We start from the raw sequence: 17,920 nt of genomic DNA on the forward strand, positions 1-17,920 counted from the left end.
GTGGCCTGATGCTCTACCTGAGGTGTGAGGGGAAGGAAGTTGGGGGGTTGTGGTTGGGGGGGGGGGGGGGTGCGGGGGTGGGGGAGACTTTTGGTGGGAAGAAAGGGGAGGGAGACTTTTACCTCTCAATCTCAAATGTCAAATAGTAGAGGGAGTAGCCTTCAGATGAGAGGGGGAAGGCTTAAAGAAAACATGTGAGGCATGTTTTTATGCACAGGTGCCTGAACACGTTGCCAGAGGAGGTGATGACAGCACGTATAATAATGACATTTAAGAGGCATTTAGTTGGGCCTGTGAACAGACAGGGAATGGAGGAATATGGATAATGTGCAAACAGTTGGGATTAATTTAATTTGGCATCAAGATCAGCACCAACCTAATGGTCCAAAGGACCTAATGCCATGCTGCACTGTTCTATGATCTATGCATCAGTCTATTGACAATGAGGGGATGGTAATACTGCTGATTCCAATGCTGTGGATAGACAGAGTAAATGATGGGTATGGATAAAATAAGCACAACCAGGCTCTTTCCACTGAGGTTAGTTGAGACAAGAACTAGAGGACATGGGTTAAGGGTGAAAGGGGAAATGTTTGAAGGGAATATTAGGGGGAACTTCACGCAGAGAGGAGTGGGAGTGTGGAATGAGTTGCGAGCTGAATTGGTAAATGCAGGCTCAATTTTGACATTTAGGAAAAATTTGGACAGGTACATGGATGGGAGGGGTATGGAGAGCTATGACCCAGTGGGACTAGGCAGAAAAATAGTTTGGCACAGACTAGAAGGGTTGAAGGCCCTGTTTCATTGTTATAGTGTTCTGTGGTCCTAAGAAGAGTTGTGAAATTAGGCAGATAGGATTTGTTAAGAAGAATTGTTGACTGTAAACATCTGGATCTGACAGTTTGGCTGTGGATTGCACTGTGGATTCTAAATATTATGCATACTTCAACGTTGCAAAACTTAAGAATTATACTATTTAGGGATAAATGCAAATTAATGGTGGGGAAAAGAGGATTTAGGGCATTTCCGTTGTTTATCCTCTGCCTCAAGAACATGAGGAGAAACAAATTTCCTCCAGTTATGTTGGAAACAAGCAGGGGTTGATTCTAGGTGTGAAAGCAACAGAAGAAATTGGAAAAGAGCAGTGAGCAAAAGCTTGGGTCAGGGCTAGCTGGTTCAGCTCTGATTACGGACGCTTTCCAGGACGCTGTTGATAAAGTGGCACGTCAAATGTTATTGCCGAAAATAACAGCTCATGGTGTTAGCATTATGGACAGAAGCTAGATCGGCAAACAGGAAAAAAATGGAGGATGGATGAATAAGTTTTTATCTGGCTGGCAAGACGTAACAAGGGGCCTCAATATTTTACAATTTATATTAATGGCTTGGATGTTGGCAGTGAAAGCATGACTGCAAAATGTGTTGATGACACAGAAATAGGTCAGTAAGTAAATTGTGAGGAGGAAATAACAAGGCTACAAAGGGATATTGATAGGTCAAGTGAATGGCCAAGTATTAAGTTGGAAAGTATGAATGTTTGCCTATTTAAGAAGAATGTAAAAAAAAGTATCTAATTTCTTTTTCAACATTTTTATTGGTTTTATCAAATAAATTGTATAGATATATAATTATAGAGGATTCTGGGTGCTTTAATGTATAATATGCAAATGGTAACTCTCTGAAAATCATTAATAAAGCCAGCAGAATACTATTGATGATTTTACTCAATGAAAGAGTGGAGTGGTTGAGCATCTATTATATGGGACACAGGTGAGACCCTGTTATGGTCACCATATTTAAGAAAGGATAGTGGCAGAGAGGGCTGCTTGATACCTTGGTGATGGGCACCATGGCTGAGGCAGGTACATCAGAGGAGCAAGTACGGGGTTTTCTTTTTCTTGCATGTGACAATAATAAATCTAAAGATGCTGATGGAACGGAATCAGTTCAAAGGAAAGATGACTCAATGGTCTGGTTACCCATTGAAGAAAGATTGGACAGGCTAGGCTGGTGTATAGAAGTGTGAGAATGGTTTTGACTGAATTGTATTAAATCCTGAGCGATCTTGACTGAGTGGATGTGGAGAGGATCAGTCCTCATGGGGAAGTCTATGAGGAGGGATTTGGTTTCAAGTTATGCACTCCACTACTTAAGGTAATGGTAAAAATGTTTTCTCTTAGAGAATTCCAAGTCTTGGAAGCTCTTCCTTGAAGGCAATGGAAGCAATGTCCTTGAATATTTTTAAAGAAGAAACAGATAGCTACTTAATGAGCAAGGATTACCATGAGTGGGCCGGAATGCGTTTACATTCAGATCGCCCATGACCTTGTGAAATGGTGGAACAGACTTGCGGGGGTGAGTCATTCCTACATCTGGTTGTCCAAACCTGGGCTCAGTCTGCAACCTTGAGACCTGAGTACTACAAGTGAGTATCGAGGAAGTGTTGCATCACGTGTACGTAATCTGTCACATCAGCCTGCCCTTAGGGCCCTGTGCAATTCAGAGATGAACAAATGAGTTTTCTAAATGTCCAGCCCAAACACACCTTTCACTCAACACAAGCCAGGTGCTCTTGATCTTGCTGCTGGGTTTTAAAGGTTGTTGTACGCATACTGATCTTCTGTTTTCTTATCATCTCACATCTTCTACGCAATTTATTCATTGAGGAGTGAACTGAGGAAGTTCGAGAATCTCTGTCAGTGGAAGGTTCAACCTTTGACCAAAACAGCAATAACACGGTGACAGCATCAGGCAGTGGTCCGAGTTCTGTGTGTAGAATGGAAAGTTGACTGGATAAATCGTTCAAGTTTATTATCATCCGATTGCACAAGTACAATCTGACGAAACAGTGTTCTCTGGTCCTTGGTGCAAAACATGCAGACACACAACCATAACACACATACAGACAAACAATACATATGCAGGGCAAGTATACATGTATTAAAATAAATAAATAATATTGTTTCGTCAATATGAGAGTCTCAGATGGTTAGTGTTACCATTTCCTTTGGTTGTTCTACATTTTCACTGCCCGTGGGAAGAAGCTATTCTTCGGCCTGGTGGTGTTGGCTCCAATACTCCTGTATCTTTTCCCTGACGGGAGCAGCTGAAAGATGTAGTGTGTGGAGTGGAAGGGGTCCTCAATAATTTTGTGCGCCCTCTTCTGACAAAGATCCCGGTAAATCACATCGATGGGAGGAGGGAGACACCAATGACCCTCTCTACCACTCTTCTGGTCCAGTGGATTGACCTCCAATCCATTTCTCTGAAGCAAATGTACCATGAACAAGGAGAATGAGAGGAGAAGTGGATGTAGGGTTGGAGGCTGTGATGTGCTCAGGAATCTGGCTCAAACTGAGCATTTAACATTGCAGGGCCAATGGATGGGAGGTGAGGTTAATGAGTGAAACGAGATTATGATGGGGCTCAACAGGACAGTAAATCTGGAATTAAGGGCACCCTTTCAAAATGAGGTTCACCTGCATCAGATGAAGAGGAGGAGGAATTTTATCTCCCACAGGGTTGCATTGATTGGAGAGAGCTGTGGCGGGAAGTTATTGAACATATTCAGAGCTGAGATATTTGGTCTGCAGGGCAATCAAGAGTATTGACTGGAGAACTGGCAAGAATGGGGAGGTGAGACAAAGGTCAGATCATCTATAATTTTTCTGACTGGTGCAGCAGATTACAGGCCCTCTGCCCAAGTCCTGCCTGAATATGGATGTTATGCTCTGAAGGATAGAGTAAGCAAAGAAGATTTGAAGGGCCAAGCAGAAAAGGAGGCAGTTCACAGTTCAAAGTTATGGTGCAACTCAGAGGAAGCTAATTTCACAATCCTTTTCATCACTTTGTTCACCGTATCCTGCTCCATTCTCCCCTCAGAGCTTACTGGAGGATCATGGCAATTGCTCCAGTGACAGTGATATTTTTGACAATGGCAGATTGTCTGGTCACAGTTGTGCAATGCCCATCAAGTTAAGTTTATTATCATCCGATGGCACATGTACAAACTGACAAAACAGCATTCTCCAGTCCTTGGTGCAAAACACACAGACACACAATCAGACATGCGTAACTCGCGTGCAGACAAACAGTACATATGGCGGATAAATATTCACCTATACAAATAAATAAAATAAATATTGTTTCATGAATATGAGAGTCTCGGGTGGTCAGTGTGAGCAGTTCCTTTGGTCGTTCAGCCTTCTCACTGCCTGTCGGATGTAGCTGTTCCTCACCCTGGTGGTACTGGCTCTGACACACCTGTATCTCTACCCCATTGGGAGTAGCTGAAAGATGCTGTGGTGGTATAGGTTTCGTGCACCCTCTTCAGACAATGATCCCAGTAAATCACATCAATGGGAGTTGTGGGGTTGGGGGAGGGGGGGAAAGGGAGAATCCAGTCATTCTCTCTGCCACACATGGTCCTGTGGATTGCCCTCTGATCAATTTCTGTGCAGCAACCATACCACACTGTGATGCAGCCAGTCAGGACGCTACGATAGAGGTCCTGTAGAAAGTTGACATTATTGGTGGCTGGCCTTGCCGCTTCCGTCTTCTCACCAAGTAAAGTCACTGTTGGGCTTTCTTGACAAGCGAGGTGATGATGTGTGTTCAGGATAGGTCTCTTGGTAAGTGGACCCCAAGGAACTTGGTTCTCCATACTCTCAAATATTTGGATGGGCACTGAGGACTGGGGCCTGATAATTTCAGGATTTGTGTTTGGGTCATGACTGGATCCTTGGGCAAACTCTGGAACTATAAACTAGTACAGAGGGAATCCAAATCCCTGGTGCCAGCAGTAGGACCCAGAACCATCCATGTCTACTTGGGCAGAACACAGTTCGATGTGTTTAAACATAAATAATAATGTGGCTGGTGAACTCCTGACTAAACCTATCACACTACACATCCAGTGAAAATGGTTATAATGGCTTATTATGAGGTCCAATGTCAGAGTAACTCAGTTAGTGCAGTGGTTAGCACAATCCTGTTATAGCATAATTGACATTGGTTTGAATCTGATGCTGTCTTATTGGTACGTTCTTCCCGTGACCTGGCGTGGGTTTTCTCTGGGTCGTCTGGTGGCCTCATACCCTTCAAAAATTACGATGTTGGTAGGTAATTGGGTAGCACAGATTTCATGGGCCAAATGGGATTTCTAGATTCAAGATTCCTTTACTGTCACATTTATTTTTTGGTCATATTTATTGTACAGAACATATATTACATGAAATTACCTTCTCCCTGCTGAAAAGCAGGCATTATTGTTGCTCAGCGCTCCTTACAGAACGAGATAAAGAGAATCCCATCAGATTCCAACTTATGGGCAACTCTTACTTACGAGCAAGTTGAGCCCCAAATTTGCGCATGTGCAAAATGTTACCTCAGGAACTCCCCTTCCAGTATGCAAGACATCGATGGAATGAGAGTAAGTGTTAACTTTTAATCATGTGATCTTTTTTTCTATCTAACTGTTTTAAGAACAGTTTTTAAAGTTTTTTTTTACAGTACTAAGACAAATATTTGACTAACATGCTAAATAAGAACTGTATATACATATTCTGACTTACCTACAAATTCGACTTTAAGACAGACATAGGAACAGATCTTGTTCGTAACCCAGGGACTCCCTGTATATTTGGAAGCAGGTTTAAGAAATCCTGTTTTAATCTCAGAGGCATGATCGAATTTTGAACACTGAAGCACCTCCTCACAAGAGTCCACAATATGTGGTCTTCACGTTGGTCTCTATATCAAAAACTTTGGTTTGAAGGAGTGGCAGGGCTGACACCTTCACATGTATGCTTTCCTCACATGAGAGAGATTACATCTTGGGCTGCTTTCTGTGAAAATGTTAAACCAGAAAATCTGGACTCCAATGCAGAAACGTGCTGGAGAAACTCAGCATGTCATACAGCATTCATAGGGAATAAAGGGTCACCAATGTTTTCAGGCCTGAGCCCCTTGTCAGGCTGTAGTGAAGTAGAAATTCTTATTAGAAGAGGAATTCATAAATCTAGACAGAGGTGGTAATTAAATTTAAATATCACAATTGGTGAGCAAAGCTGGGCAGATCTTTGTAGAAATCATATGAACTGACATTATTAATGTAAGATATAGATTAGTTCAATATATTTTTTACGTCAGTTATATCTTACACCACAGAAATTGAATAGATTGAAATCAGACTTATCAGACCAATGTTTCAGAAGTGGAACCTTTTTTACATTCAATTTGGTCCTGTTCCAAGGTAAGATCCTTTTTGGTTGGACTTTGGAAACTTTTTGGAACAAGTTACATGTGTCGTATTTCCACAAAACCCAGATTTGTTTTATTAGGAAATAATGAAGGAACAAGACTGAAACTAAAATTGTCTATATACCCTTTAGAATTTGTTAAAATTGCATTAGCCAGTGGCAAGGAAATATATTGCAGTTACTTGGAAATCAGATATGCATTTGGGTATGGCAAGATGGAATGTAGAAACTGAAAGTTGTATTCCTTTGGAAAAAAAATGACTATATAATTTGCGAAATGAATATGCTGAGTTTTTACAAATTTGGTGCCTGTATACTCAAAATTTGTAATCTCGTGCTTCCTGTGGCTCTAGACCTGCGAGAATCCCCTCTGAAATATATTAAAAGATTTTGTTTGAGTATGTAAGTTAGATGATATTCCTCTGTGCAATCCTAAAAGTCTCCTCTTTTATCCATCACTTTATTTAACTATATTTTATTTTCATATTAACTATTCTGAGGGTGGGGGGAAGTAGGTTTTGAGGGGAGGATTATATACCATTGTAGCCACTGAAAACGCAGTGGTGGCCAATGAACATGAAATAACGACGCACACCATTGCAGGTAAATCAGAACTCGCTTACTTGAGTCACATGCATATTCTTTTATAACACTGATCCACGCATGACGTCCCGCACCAGTTCGCTAGACTTCTGGGAGCTGTAGTCCATCTATAGTGCCACTACACCATCATGTACGTAGGTTTAGGTTATTTTTCTATTTGTAATTGTATTAATACATCAAGTTTGATTACTACATGTTTGGAGAAATTTTTAAATAAAATATTCAAAAAAGGGAATCAGAAAAAAAAATACAGGCAGATACCTGAATTTAAAAAAAGGGGAGAAGGAAGGAATGGGCAGGGGAAGGGGGAGGAGCACAGGCTAACAGGTAAGATGTAATGGGTGGATACAGGCAAGAGGTTAGAAGAGAAAGAAGCGGAGAAAGGATGGGGGCAGGGAGCAGAGGGTAGCCCTGAGAAAAGGAAGAGAAGGGGTGGGGAGCTGGAGAAAACAAGGCAAAGGGACAGGGAAAGGGAGATACACAGGAGTGGAGGTTGTAATAAATTGGAGAAGTTGATGTTAATGCTGCGGGGTGGGAAACTGCCGAAATGGAGCTGCTCCTCCAATTTATGGGTGGTCATGCAAGAGGCCATGTTGGTGCAATACATGAATGTACTGGAGAGACTCAGCAGGACATGGCAGCATCGATAGAAAGCAAGAGGTATCCAACATTTTGGGCCTGTGGGACATCTTCTTGTTTAAATGATACTACAGCTATTGCTTTCTTTCAGTGTTTACTAGGTGAGGGATCTATGAATGAGCAAACAAGAGAGGACAGTAGAGTTACAGGCAAATATCAGATAGGCACTGGAGAAACTTTGGGATTTTACACAGAAAGGGTTACTGGAACATGGATTTACGTGGTTAAATCCTTTCTTGTGCAATATGACACTTGATTAAAGGACTAAAAATTTGAATCTTGAATTTTGAAAGAATTCGCACAGAGAAAAGGGGGTTTTGATAAAACTGAGTTTCAGGAAGCGGTTCAGAGATAGGGGATCATACAGCATAGAAATAGGCCCTTCAGCCCAACCTGCCCAATTCGACCAAAATGTCCCACCCACATTAGTCCCAGCTGCATGCATTTGGCCCTTGCCTCTCTACACATCCGACCCATGAATCTGTCCTATCATATTCCAGTTGGTCTGAATGCAATGCACAGAAGTTCTGGAGAAACTCCAGCAGGTCACGTAGCATCTATAGAAAACAAAGTAGGCAATGATTTGGGCCTGAGCATCTTCAAGGGCACTTTGCCTCAGAATGGTACCATGTGCCTAGGCTGGGATCCAAACACAGAGATGCTGAAGGAACTCAGCCATTCTCACGGCATCCATAGGATGTAAAGATATATCACTGACGTTTCGGGCCTGAGGCCTTCCTCGAGGTGTGTGACTAAGCCAGGATGTCCAGTTTTATCTTTCCATCCCGTGGTTGAATTTCACAGGAAGTGAGGGGATGTTTCTACCTGCTGCTCTGACAGGTTGACTGGAATCCGACATGTCAGGGGGCACATCTGATTACAGTGTAATGTGGATTTTTTGAACTGAGCATCTTTGAGGTCTCCATTCAATGAGAGTTGGGTGGAGACCTCCTTGCCCCCATTAGTGTCTCTGTGTGACTGCATCCTTGCAATTAAATGCTGTGCTATGCCTCTGTGATGTCAAGGACTTTGCAGCCCTACAGTCACACTATTGATACTGTCACACTGTTGATCATGCATATTTAGCCTGGAACATTTTCCAGTGTTGTATGCAGTCCTTTACTTGTTCCTTCTCTGGCTCAGAGATCTGCTCCTATTTATCTTGCAGACTCTTTCTACTCAGCAGTGTTCTCCAATATTCTGGGCCCATTTGCACTGTGGAACCTACTCCATCTGCACCGACTTTACATGAGGAAAGACCAAAAGGCAGAAAGATAAGAAACTCCGGAGAACTGTGTGGGCAGCTCAGTCTGTCCCACGAATCAGCCTCCCCTTCACTGACTCCTCCGTCACAAAGAATCAGACCTCAAGGGCAAGGCATCCGTAAAAATCTCTGGTGTGTCTAGTCCTAGAAGCTGAAACATTGATACATAGACAAGAAGAAATATGCTTGCTAGTCCTTGATAATGTCTCCACGGTAAGCAAGGGCAAAGTATCTCCTCCAGACCACTAGCAGCATGTGAGAGAAAATGCTCAATTATTCACAATCACATTCCCCTGTGCAGGGTCATCACTACTTCCTCCTGAGATCTCCACCATCACAGAAGATCATCTGAAGTCAATTGGATTTGTTCCAACTGGTGTCCTCAATTAATTGAGTGACATCATTCTGTCAACATCACAATCATGTTGACCTCACTGTCAATGGTCAACATCCCAGTCATTGTATCCCTGAAAACAATCAACACCTCAGTGGTTGTATCCCTGTCAACAGTCAGCATTTCAGTGGTTGTATCCCTGTCAACAGTCAACATCCTAGTCATTGTATCCCTGTCAACTGTCAACATCCAATGGTTGTATCCCTGTCAACAGTCAACAACCCAGTGGTTGTATCCCTGTCAACATCCAATGGTTGTATCCCTGTCAACAGTCAACAACATCCAATGGTTGTATCCCTGTCAACAGTCAACAACATCCAATGGTTGTATCCCTGTCAACAGTCAACAACCTAGTCATTGTATCCCTGTCAACTGTCAACATCCAATGGTTGTATCCCTGTCAACAATCAACAACTCAGTGGTTGTATCCCTATGAACATCCCAGTCATTGTATCCCGGCCAACAGTCAACAACCCCATTGTTGTATCACTCTCAACAGTCAACGTTCCAGTGGTTGAATGATTGTTAACAGTGAACATCCCAGTTGTGGTATCCCTAACATCAGTGAATATTCCAGTCAGCAAACAAAACCTTTTGTTATATCCTTGACAACAAACAACATCCCCATCAGTTTATCACTGGCAGCAGATAAATCCAGGTCATGGTAGAGCTGGCCTGTGCTCCAGAGTTAATGGTACCTCTTGCAAAGAAGCTGTTACTACATCGACACGAGCAGTATGATAGAAGCTGAGATTGACACTTACTTCCCAAGGTCCAGGGCCAACTTGCTCCCATTCTAGTGAAGGATAAGAACAGCTAGTTCCAAAAACCCTGGATGTTGAGGGATGAATAAAGAACAAAAGGTAGAGGGTACTGTGTATGCATGACTGAAATGGCCTGTAGTAAAGTTAAACAGGAAGGTCTGCAGATACTGGGATTTTTGGTGCTCTGCACAAATGTGTTGGAGAGACTCAGCATCCAAAGGAAGTAAAGGGTAACCAACATTTAGGGCCTGAGCCCTTTAAATGAGCAAATAGCTGGCAGATACATGAATAAAAAGGTGGGGTAGGAGTGGAAAGGAGGGAAGATGGGCAGGGGGAGGAGCAGAGGTCAACAGGTTAGGAGATCATAGGTGGATATGGATAGGAGGGTAGAGGAGCAAAAAGCTGAGTGGTGATGGGGAGGGAATTTCTCTCTGAACAAAGAGGAAAGGAAGGGGCTGGGGAGCTGGAATAAAGGAAACAGAGGGATGGGGAATGAGAGAGATTCAGGGGAGCCGTTCAACAGAAACTAGAAAAGTCGTTGTCAATGCCATCTGGTTGGAGAGTGCTCAGGTGGAATATTAGGTGTGGTTCTTCCAATTTATGGCTAGCCTCAGTTTGGCAGTGCTTGAGGCCATGGATGGACATGTCGGGATGGGAACGGTGTGTGAAATTAAAATGGTTGGCCACTGGGAGGCCCCTGTTACTTCTGCGGACAGAGTAAAGGTGCACAACAAAGCAATCTCCCAGTCTGCATCCAGTCTCTCCATAGGAGGCCATAATGGGAGAACCATATGCAGTAGATAACCCCTGCAGATTCATGAGTGAAGTGTTGCTTCACTTCAAAGGGCTGTTGGGGTCTTGAATGTCTCCTCTCCTATAGCTCCCAACCCTTCCCTTCCCTCTCTATTCAAAGAGCTACCCTTTCCCCCATCACCTCTGCTTTTTCCTCCCACCCATATCCACCATGGCCTCTTACCTGGAAGCGTGTGCTCCTCTCCTTGTTCCTTCCTCCCTCCTCTTCCCACCACCCCCAGCTCTACCATTTTATTCAGGCACCTGCCTACTCTTTGACGAAGGGCACAGGCCCAAAACTTTGGTTACACTTTACTTCGTGACCTGCTGAATTTCTCCAGCACTCTTGTGGGTTGCACTAGAATGTACCATCATCCAACACTGACCGACCACTTCCACCCACAGATGCTGCCTGACCTGATGAGTCCTTCCAGCTTCTCTTTGTTTGCTCACTTACCTTCAATAGCTAGGGCATAGAATTAAAAATTAAGTTTATAGTACAACTTTATAAAACATTAGTTAGGCCCTGTCTGGAATACTGTGTGTAAGTCTGGTCACCACATCATGGAGTGGATGCGATTGCACTGGAGAGACTCAGCAGGACATTGCCAGGTGGTATCACCTGGGTTTACTTTCCTTGGAGTGGAGAAGGTTGAGAATGGACCTGATAGAGGAAGATAAAATTATGAGGGGATGATACAGATGACAGGAAATTTTTCACCATGTCAAACCAGAAGGGAGAGATTAAGAATCACAGGTAAGAGGTTGAAAGGGAAAGAATATTTTTGCCCAAAGGATGGTAGGAACACACTGGCTAGGGAGTGGCAGTGGTAGAGACTCTTGCTAACATTTAAGAAGTGTGAGCATGTGATGTGGCAAGGAATAAATGGTCACGGGCCAAACGCTGGTGAATGGGATGAGTGCAGGTGGGTGTTCGATGGTTGGAATGAACAGCGGGCTGAAGGGCTTGTTTGTGTGCTGGAAGACAGTGGAGATAATGATAATACTGGCTGTCATCCTGAAAAATACCATGATTCTAAGGTGGTTTCCACAGATCTGAAGATAGGAAAAGAGGGAAGGGAGAAAACAGGAAAGTGTGTGCAACGGGAAGGTCTGCAGATACTGTGATTACAGAAAAAACACAGAAATGCTGGAGGAATTCAGCAGGTCTTGGAACATAAATAGGAGGTAAAGAGATATTTAAATTTGTAAAATTTAGACATACAGCACGGCAATGGGCCATTTCAGCCCATGAATTATTCTACACCCCTGGTACGTTTTGAACAGTGGGAGGAAACCGAAGTCCCCCAGGGGGAAACCCATGCAGACACAGGGACAAACTCCTCTCAGGCAACACAGTGTTCGAACTCCGGTCCCGATTACTGGCATTGTATCAGCCTCGCACTACCCCTTATTCTAACCGTGCCACCCTTATGTTTGGCTCAGGCCCAAAAGAATTACTGGCATTTTGGGCCTGAGCCCTTCTTCAAGGTATTTAGTGATATGGTTGCTATAGAGTATTGGATCCAACACAATCATCTACCGGGATCATTGTTTGAAGAGGGCACATAAAATCATTGAGGACCCCCTATCACCCCGCATGCAACATCTTTCAGCTACTCCCATCAGGAAAGAGATACAGGAGTATCAGAGCTTGAGCCACCAGGCTGCTGAATGACTGAATGAACTGCTCATACTAACCCTCTAAGACTATAACATTTATTAAACAATATTTTTTTAATGTACGTAGACATGAAATGTATGTATTATTTGCATGTGTGTTATGTCTATATGTGTGTTAAGCACATTTTTGCTCCGCGGACCAGAGAACATTGCTTCACTGGGTGGTACTTTAACAATCAGATGATAATGACTTGAACTTGAAATTTTGCTTTGCTTGGGAGGACTGATTGGAGCACTGAACAGTGGTGAGGGAGGAGGTGTGGGTGTGTGAGGGAAGTACGGATCAGTGTCCCTGCCACAAATAGCAGCAACGTTTTGGAATTTATTTTTAATGAAGTAGTTACAGAGCACTTGGAAAATATCAATAATAGGATTGGGTCGGGTAATAGAACACTGAACGCTACAGCACAGGACAGGCCCTTTTGCCTTTGATGTTGTGCTGACCTATATAATGATACCAAAATAAAAGTCCTTCCTACCTTGTAACCCTCTATTTTTATTTCATTCATGTTTCTGTCTCTTAAATACTCCTAGTGTTAGTGTATGAAAAATGATCCTTTGTAATATTTTCAGGTTATTACAAGCAGAATAGATAATAATTAACTTGCAGGATATGCTGTATTTCACTTTTAGTAGACGTCAGTAAGATTTCACACCAGAGATTAGGAAAAGATAATTGGAGCATATGGAACTGGAGATAGTATACGGTCAGGGACTAGTTGAAGAGTGAAAATAGAGAGCAAGGGAAAGCATGTCATGTTCAGTTCTGGTGGTTTGCTCCAGATGACAGCCCAAGGGTTTGGCACTGATCTCCAGCTGTTCACAATCTCGGGTCAATGTGATATATATGCAGGTTTACTGATGCTACAACACTGGCTGGCAGAGGAGGCTAAGGGGAAATGAAGTAAATGGGGCAGATGAAGCATAAGGTAGTAAAATGCTGAGTCATTCATTTTGAGCAGACAGAGAGAAAGATTGCGCACTTTTATAAATGGCAATTAAATGAGTGCTTGACCTGCCATGACCTGCATGGTTGTGTGGAATGGACAATAGGAATTGTTTGATTTGGAGATGGCATGGACTCACTGAGTAAATAGCGCTGGATGCCATAATAATTGTATGACCTGTCAGAGGCAAGATTACTCCTTTCATCACCCCATTGTCCCAGATGCTTGGAACTCTGATGTTCTTCAATGACTGAGTGTGCCGAATGCCAGAGAGAGCAGTTTAAATGTGTTGTATTCTCCCTCCCAATTTTGCTCTACAGCAGAACCAAATTTTAAAGATGACTCATGCTGAGAATTTAACAAAGGGAATTGACATGTCTCTGAACCATATCACCTCTTGTTACGAGCCCAAAGGACCCCAAAACCCAGCAGCAATAGACATTCACCAGGACAAGTAGTTACTTAAACAAAAGTTGTTTTTTATTATCTTTAAACATAAAAACAGAATCAAACTTTAACTTACCTCTATTAACTTAACTAACCCAACTTAACCCCCTTCTAATTCTAAGTGCACGTGTATGTGATGTGTGTGTAAATTTAAGAAAAGTTCTTTGGTTCACAGTTCAATCTCACTTCTCATTCTTCCAAATTCACTGATTGCAGGAAATTCTTATACTCTGCACAGAATTTAGCATGTATAAAGTTCTCCAGGCTTTGGGGCTCAAAAGGTAAATATTTACCGCTCAAGAAGGTTCTATGTAGATTTGCAGAGAGAGATTTGTTGTTTCGGGATTTTCACAATGGAGGTACCACCATTAGTCACCTCAATGTCTTACTGATGAAACTTTCCCCATCAGGGTTCTCCAGATGATAACCTCTTTCTTTCAGACTATCACAGAGTTCCTTTCTGTTCCTATTATTGCAAGAGAAACATCAGACAGCTAGCACTTCCTCTCTGGAGCTTCTGTTTCAGTTCCAACAAGCTTCTCCTGCTGACACTGTTCAGCAGTGTGTGTGTGTCTCTCTCCCTCCATCTCAGATTCCAACTGCCACATCTCCTTCTCTCTCTCACTTACAAAACCCCCTCCTTCTCCAGCAAACAATAGGAGTTAATCTTCTGCTCCCATCTGTTGTTTTAGGTAAACAAACCTCTCATTGACCTTTGAGTGAGCACTTTGCAGAAATGTCCAACACAGCCGACCTGACTCCCATCCAAGCCAATGGTCTAATTAATTTCATGACATCATTTCAATTAGCACCTACTTGTGATATGTGCATAGCATTCTCCATAGTTTCTGTAAAGTCACTGAATATGAATTCTTCAGTATTTCTAATAAGATCTGTTTTAAAATGTGTGTGCATGTATGTAACCTACTGTAATTTTACCAATTTATCTCCCAAAAACATTCCCAAATATTACACCTGTGGCAGACAGATGTGAACGTGGATCACATCCTTTTGGCACAGTGTTCATGAGTGACTGGGGCATGTGGTATGGCAATGCTCAAATGACTGTGCATTCAGAGTATGTTATGAGCACTTTGAATTGAGCAAAACCTCTTACTTGGGTAAATATCTCAGACACATTATTTGCCATTGGGAGAGCAAGGGTGAGGCATTGCTGATAAAGCCAGTTTTGTTTATTCATGCAGCACCTTTCAGCTGCTCCTGTCGGGAAAGAGATACAGGAGTATCTGAGCCAGCACCACCAGGCTGAGGAACAGCTTCTTCCCATGGACAGTGAGAATGCTGAACGACCCAAGGATCTGCTCACACTGACCACCCGAGACTCTCATATTCATGAAACAATATTTATTCATTTATTTATTTGTATAGATGAAATACTTGCCCTGTATATGTATTGTTTGTCTGAATGTGTGTTACGTCTGGTTGTGTGTCTGCGTGGTTTGAACTGAGGACTGGAGAAGGCTATTTTGTCAGTTTGTACTTCTACAATCAGATGACCCGAGACTTGATTTACCACACGGTAGAAGCTAATTCCAGCCATTTAAATCTGTGCCAAGCAATTATACCCAAATTAACCGACAACCCCGTACACACCTGGAGCAATTCAGGAGAGACTGGGAGAACGTAAAAACTCCTTACAGACAATAGACAATAGGAGCTGGAGTAGGCCATTTGGCCCGTTGGGCCAGCACCGCAATTTTAGATCATGGCTGATCATTACCATCAGTACCCCTTTCCAGCCTTATCCCCATAACCCTTAACTCCGTTACCCACAAGAGTCTTATCTAACTCTCTTTTGAACAGAGTCAGCGAATCCGCCTCTACCACCCTCTGTGGCAGAGCATTCCACAGATTCACACTTCTCTGGGACAGTGCAGGATTCAAACCTGTAATAGAAGTGCACTAACCGCTACGCTAACCATACTGCCCAGTTGACTGATTATTAAACACTCTACTGCAAAAGAAACTTTAAGAAAGTACAGAGGTATAACTTTCCTCGCTGGCTGTTATTAGTGAGTGAGAAAACCTTGCCGACGGCCTTCTGTTCGATGGCTGTGATGCCATCACACCAGTTGCTCATTGCTGTCTGCTCAAACTGGTGTGAAATGGTAATGAATATGGAAAACGTTAACATTCCTGCTATTAGTGCCACTTCAGTAGTACATATTGAGATTGTAAATGTACAAACGATGCACCAGAAAGGACAGACGTTAGTTATTTGAGGAACTGACTGACCTCTGCAATTTACTTTCAGTTGTAATGAGTGTCCTGTTACTCAGTTAAATACCATAAGGCAGGTGGTTGTTAAATCACCCAAAGCGAACATGATATTTTAGCTCCCTTAACTCTTCAACGACTGAATACAAATTTTGTCCACTGACTAAATGCAAAAAACTGATGTTTTATCTTTGGCAATTTGTCTCTTCCTCACTGGGGCTAGCTTTAGAAGCAGCTCCCTTGCCTCCAAACCATAGAACAGTACAGCACAGGAGCAACCCCTTTGGCCCATTTGTGCCCAACTATTATTTTACCTACTCCCATTGACCTACAGTCATACTTTAGCCCTCCATACTCCTCCCATTCAATTTCCTCTTCAATGTCAACATGGAAATTGGATTCACCACTTCTGCAGGCAACTCATTCCACACACTCACCACTCTGCATGCTTTCCCCTAATGTTCACTTTCACCCTTCACTCATGTCCTTGAGTTCTTGTCTCACCTAACCTCAGAATGAAAAGCCTGCAATTACTCTATCTGCACCCCTCATAATTTTGTATACCTCCATCAAATCTCCCCTCATCCTCCATATTCACCTTCTATAAGCAAGACAAGTAGTCCATCGTATCATTTTGAATTTATTCAATTTGGTTTTGGTCAAAGTGAATCGTTTGTGGTCCAGAACATTAATGATGTACTTGTCCCAGTATCAATCACTGAAGATCTTTCCTTTCTCCACTTGACTTGATTTTAACACATCCCATTAGAACCCCTTCTTTCTTGTGGCAAGCTTTCTTGTTTAACTCCATTAGAACCCCTACTGACTATTGGTTGAATTCTTTGATCATAAATGATTACAGCACAGAATTACTTCATGAAGGGCCCAGGCCTGAACCATTGGTTATATATGGAGACTATCTAGTCTCCTTCCTTGAGGATGTACTTGGCTTTGGAGGTGGTGCAGAGGAAGATCACCAGGTTGATTCCAGAGATGAGGGGGTAAGCCTATGAGGAGAAATTGAGTTGTTTGGGACTGTACTCACTGGAATTTAAAAGATGAGAGGGAATTTTATAGAAATATATAAAATTGTGAAAGGCATAGATAGGATAGAAGTAGGTAAGTTGTTTCCATTGGTGGGGGAGACTAAAACTAGGGGGACAAAGCCACCAGATTCAGGGTAATAGGTTGAGGATGGAGATGAGGAGAAACTTTTTCCCCAGAGTGTGGTGAATCTATGGAATTTGCTGCTCGTTGAATCAGTGGAGGTTAGCTCAATAAATATATTTAAGACAAGATTGGATAGATTTTAACACAGTAGGGAAATTAAGAGCCATAGGGAAAGGCAGGTAGGTGGAGATGAACCTGTCATCAGATCAGCTTTGATCTCACTGAATAATGTAGCAGGCTTGACGGGTCAGATAGATGACTCCTGCTCCTATTTCTTAAGTCCTTAAGTCCTTATTTCTTTGCCTCCTTTGGTTTCCATGGGGCCTTTGTATATAAACAGCACAGAATTGTTCGGCCTACCTTGTTCATGCTGGAGAAGAGGTGTTTTGATGAATCCGAGCTCTTATCCATTGGTCTGCAGCCTTTGGGTTATAGCATTTAAGTGCTCATTTTGAGTATTATTTATAAAAGGATGGGGATTTCTGTATCTACCACTACACTTTCAGGTCAGGTGCTTTTGATGGATTTACACACAAGATTGCAGGTATTGAAGACTGGAGAAAGCAGCAGAGGTATTCTATGGATCAAGCAGCATCTGTGGAGGGAAGAGGACATTCAACTATTTGGGTTGAGACTCCTTACCTGGACCATATTGGTGGTCAGCCATTTTCTTTCCCCTTCACCATTCCCATATGGGGCTACCTGCCCATTGCCAGGGT

Source organism: Narcine bancroftii, chromosome 6 (assembly GCF_036971445.1).
Source record: "Narcine bancroftii isolate sNarBan1 chromosome 6, sNarBan1.hap1, whole genome shotgun sequence".
In the NCBI taxonomy this organism is placed as follows: Eukaryota; Metazoa; Chordata; class Chondrichthyes; order Torpediniformes; family Narcinidae; genus Narcine; species Narcine bancroftii.